Source organism: Mizuhopecten yessoensis, unplaced genomic scaffold, assembly GCF_002113885.1.
Source record: "Mizuhopecten yessoensis strain PY_sf001 unplaced genomic scaffold, ASM211388v2 scaffold11133, whole genome shotgun sequence".
Taxonomy (NCBI): Eukaryota; Metazoa; Mollusca; class Bivalvia; order Pectinida; family Pectinidae; genus Mizuhopecten; species Mizuhopecten yessoensis.
The window spans coordinates 2,279,009-2,284,584 of NW_018408896.1; the positions used below are offsets into that span (position 1 = coordinate 2,279,009).

Sequence of the window (5,576 nt, forward strand, 5' to 3'; positions counted from 1 at the left end):
GGGGGGGTGCAGGGGGGACTGCGTACATTTTACAGTACCATCATGTTCCTCTTAGTTGCAAAACTACATGTATACAATTTATTTGGAAAAAGCGAAAGGTTGCATTTATTCTTTTATGAATAAATTATGAACACAAAACATTGTACTTCTGCAACCTTCGTCGTGCTACCGATATTGATACTCTTTCATAAAACTTATATTCCTGATTAGTCGTTTGGAATACTATTACATTAAACATCAAATGCAAAAACACATAACCGAGACACATTAAGACACGTGACAGTGAGGAATGTAAACACGTGACCGTGACCCCCTGTTAATAAAAATACATGACCTTGACCTGTAGACACGTTACTGTGATCACTGTAGATATGTGAACTCATGTAGATTAAGACACGTGACAGTGATCCATGTAAAACTGTTTGATGGGCCGTTATGATTTAAATTTTATAAAATATCAAATAGAAAGACATGTGACCGCAGTGACCCCTGTATAAAGACACACGGCCATGACCACTGTTGACACGTGGTCGTGAACCCTGTAGTTGCCTTGTTACGGAAGGTTTGTTTTATATGTTTGTAGTAGGTTCATTATAACCATTTATATTAAATTGCTAAGATGATGTTAAGATCTACTGTCAGGGAGAGAAATATTTCTCTGACGTAAACTACAAGCTATGTTATGTGCTTACTCTGTTACATTCCTACCAAATATCAGATGAGGAACATGGCGCGCGTTCAACTGTAGCACAATATGCCTGTCCCGCTGGAATGTCTCTCCGAGATATTAGGTAAGATTTTGGATTTATCACCTTAATGACACACCTCCGACAGACCTGATCACCTATATGAATAACATCCTATAGATCCCGAACAAGGTTATCCATCTTGTGTCTCCTGGCGTTAGATCGGGACTAGGAACGTATGTCGGGAGACGATCGGGGACACTCGAAGACAATGTCGGAAACTTTGATGGATCTGCAGCAGCCAGATTTGTGTGATACTGTCCCGCATGGAATTTACCAAATCCCAGAAGTATCGCGTGACGTCAGAGCTGTCGGAACGGTTTGTGTATTGATTGGTGCCAGTAACAAAGACACGAAAATAAAGTATAGAGCTATACCAATGCCATACTGCTCCGATGGTTATTGGTACACGTATTCGTAATCGGTCATCTTAAAAGGCCATTGTAATAGGTAATGTATTAAGTCATTATAATAGGTCATCTGTTATTGCATAATAACAAGATTTACATCGAATAGATATGTTAGCGTGATTTTCTTATTAATCGGTTTTGTGTTGACTAGACTCGAAAGGAGTGCTGTGAAGTGACCGGAAATATACATGACTTGTTTGCCTTAGAAAGCAAATACGTTCACATGGGACATCCTTAACATAATGCGGTCAACGCAACACGAATACTATTATAAATGAAGTTACGTGATAGCTACACTATAACCTGTACATCGACTATCGTTGATCATTTCACGAGTAGCTGAGGCGTACTGGAGAACTTACGTAATAACACTTGTACCGTACGATACTTACTTACAGATTGACTATATATGGCTCCGTCCTGAGTTTTCCTTTGTCTTGCCTCGCTCAGGTTTGGAGCTCCATTGGGACTGGCGACCGTCGTCGAAGTCAATAAAACGTACAAATTTAGGGTTGAACAAAACCCCAACAGGTCGTAAACCCCCGTATAACAACAGCTGGTGACTACCGGAAGCTTGGAAATACGCGTATACACAGTATTTTATAGGAACTGTGGTACAGATTGTTTATATGCAGGATCACACACGGCACAACGAAAACAATATAAACAAACACGCTTAAGAATTAACACTTGTAGGATAAAAAAAAAGTCGCTCCTACCCTTCCGACATAGCCGTTGATTTCGCCGTCTCGTTTTATATCATTTGCAGGGCTGCCACAATTCTGTGTTTCATTTCGGTTTGCTAAGTGATTAAGCTGATAGCTATTTCTATATAGACAATCAAACGAAATAAACCAACAATAAAATCAACTAAAGAATACTTATTGAAGTCAATCACAGAGAAATATTTATATTTAATATCATTTCTGATTGATTTGAGAGTTACATTTCTATATTATACGTGATTTTCTTCCCGGTTTGAGAATTTAAAACGACGGCGTTCGAAAGTTGAAACGGAATAAAGAATTAGAGAATAAGATTTGAAGACGTAGTTTCGTTACCATTGATAGTAAACCTATACCAGCTATCTTTATAAAGGATGTTTCGTGTTTTACTGCCGTCTGTTTGAAACGTAACTTTTGAAACCAGATTTAGTAGTGGCTAGTCTTATAACCATCATATTGAGTTGTTTCCCTTGTCACCAAACGGTATGTAAACACGGGCAGGGTTAGAAGACTCGAACTGAAACACAACTCGTAAATCTGAAGTTACGACTGTTCTTGTTTGACTCGAACGCACAACTCGTAATACTCAAAAAGCATCTAGACTCGAACTTTCATTATGTAACATTGAATTAGCATCTGATATCGTTAGAGTATTGCCTGGTCTCGTTCTGCTCTGATAAGTCTCAAACTCAAAATCGATATACTGAAGTAGCATCTAGACTCGAACTTACAATTCGAAACATAGAATCAGCTGCTGGTCTTATTTGCCCGAACTCACATTTCGAAGCCTGGAAGCGGTGTATGGTCTTATTAGAAAAACAAAAACCTTTCGTGTATTCATGCAATGTTTGCTAGCGCAATGGACGGGCAATATGTCACAATTAGACTGGTAGACTACTTAATTTTGGCCAGTACGGGGAGGTATATATATTGTCGTGTCACGTGCACTACAAGTTCGATGTTTTGATGGTATTAAATGTGATGGACATGAACAGAAATAAACACTTGTGTAATTGCCCCAGTACAAGATGATTCCATATTTGGATTACCCATCTCTTGTTGTCAATGATTACCGTAAATCATTCCGTCAGTTGGCAACTATATATAAATGTTGTTTGATTACAACGAATAAAAATACCAAGTAATTGATTTTCTCAGATTATCAAGAACAAAAAATAATGTAATTGATTTTCGCCTATGTCTAAGGCTATTTGAAAACCGATATTTCAATTCTTAATTTGCTTTGTAATATAATGGTGGTAATTTAAGGAATGTAAAAATAATTCTTCCTTTTTTGCTGGAGTCGATCTCCCACATTGTACATTTAGATATTGGTGGGAGTGGCGCACTAAATACCTGGTTCCGGTTTTCTGACGTAATGTTGTAAGTGTGCTATTTCAAATGCATTCGGTTATTTACAAAAATTAAGATATTTGAGAAACCTTCCAGATACTACATGACCTACCGCACTTAATAACCTAACTTACAAAAACGGCGAATTTTTAAATTAACAATTACCATTCACCAAGTAGGTAGGGACTCGATGTTTTCTTACTTTCCCCCCCCAAAAAATGGAAGTATCTTCAAAATAACTTTAAAAGCAAGACAGTTTAATTTTTATATAGGGGGTTGGGGGTTGGCACTGATTGATGACTATCTATCTTTTTTCTTCTTTTGTCAGTTGAAACCTTTTTGGCTGAAATTGCACAGAGCCTGCAGAGTGTGCATGGACGTGAACGGTTACGGACGACCCATGTTTTGTGTCCCCGGGGACATTACCGTTTAGGATTGCCCCAAATTTGTGTCCCCGACCTTTCTTGGCTGGGGTGCTCCATACTTTGTGTCTCGAAGGACGTTACCGGATAGGATGCTCCGTAATACACCGATCCACTGTACCCAAGGGACGTTACCGTGTATAGGATGTGTCATAATTCCGTCCCCGGACCGCAGGAAAGACGGACGTACATGTACCATGGGGCAACTGAGGAGAGTAGGGCACACCCTAGGTTTAGAGTGAGGGCACATACTTAGTACAATATAGTTTCGGCATTATCAGCCGGACTTCATCTCTGACCCTAGTAAACCGTTCAGGAGGAGGACACAAATTCTATTGTATGATTGTCATCACTAAAGCAGCCAATCAGCGACTCACTAACACAACTTAAAAAATTAATCAGCACGTATTTAATACAAAACCAGGAAATTGTTCGAGAACAATTAATGACGTCATAACTGTACGAAATCATCGAGATTGAATAAATGATGTTGCATGGCGGTGTATTAGGGTTAATTGTTAGAAATTCGTACGAACGTATTTGTAATCTGTACGATTTAGCAATCCGCTCGTACACATATGATTCAGTTATCCACACATAATATTAAAGTTTGTGTGCTTTCACCTTCATACGTCACCATAATATTTCAATTGCACTAGACTATAAAAACTACCAAAATCATATTGTATTCATACATATAGCAATACGAAGGTTCTTAGGTGTGGCTTCTGTTGATTGTAATATCTACTTTGTGACGTTATAAACGAGAACGATTGAAATCGACCAGATTATATATATTTTTATTGAATAAGCATGCACGATGTAACGAATTTTATTCAATAAGGAAGTAATTATAATTGGTAGCTGTTATTGTTTCTATACGGGGACATCAATACAAACGTAACATAACGAATGGACGGTATATTTGTCGTACCGGTTTGAAGAAAAGTAATTATATATTTAAAACAGGTATATTTACAAGCGCCCTATTACTTTTCAAGGAATCTGTCTCTTCCCCGATGCTCTTTGATACCAGCATGACAATGGATAATATCATCAAGTTTGGTGGCTGGTCGATTCCCTTGTGTAAGCCAGAGACTCTCGGTTGATCAACACACGAGCAGGTCGTAAAGATAGGACCTGTTTCGTATTTTAAAGCACTTACATGTACTGTTATACAGCATCCTATCATGATTCAATCGAAAACTCGAGACATGTCCATATACATGCATTTAAGATATTCAGCACCGTATTTCATACGCTATTTGATCGAACTTAGAATAAAAACCATGGATATCATGCATAATTCATGTCCATAATAAAACAGCTTTTCAAGCTTATAGATAAACTTCGCCCTACTTCGCCCGAGAAAGTAAGCTTATCTATGAATTTACATTGCAGAAGGAAGCGAAGGACTCTGAAATCGGTTTGAAAATCAATAAACATCACTTTATCGCTCCTTTTGAAATTATTGCTTTTATGATATGGACGTCAGCTGTCTTGCTTTCGTAACTTTCCCGGCTTGGCTTCTAGGTCAACAAGACGGAGAATGGTCCTACATGATGCACATTTAATGACCCAATGCCCTGGGTGTATCGATGGTAAGCCTGTAAGCTACATTGCATTGTAAACAGATAAAGCACAGCATAATTATAGTGTAACGGAACCTAGCAAATGTTGTATCCTGTCATGCGTACTCAACACTTCCTGTTAAGAAACTCGCAATTTCAACTTTCTATACTACATTCGTAATATTTATAATTGAGGTAATTTACTACCGTCCCCAGCTTGTTGATGTAAGGTAGCACACAGCACGACTTTGCGACTGTCTTTAGTCCGACACGTGTCGTGTCTAACATGCGGGTTGACGGGTAAAATTATGGGTCACCATCACATGTCACGTGAAGGGGAATCTGTTCC

At 38.4% G+C, this 5,576-nt stretch overlaps 1 protein-coding gene across 1 annotated transcript in view; it reads right to left on the bottom strand.

Moving 5' to 3' along the window:
* Positions 1-1,705, bottom strand: part of LOC110466430 (fibroblast growth factor receptor-like 1) — an 82,719-nt gene extending 81,014 nt beyond the window's left edge. Inside the window, exon 1 of the mRNA XM_021522911.1 lies at positions 1,553-1,705. The gene's annotated coding sequence lies outside the window, so the exon portion shown is untranslated. The remainder of the gene's footprint in view (positions 1-1,552) is intronic.
* Between the last annotated feature and the right edge of the window lie 3,871 nt (positions 1,706-5,576).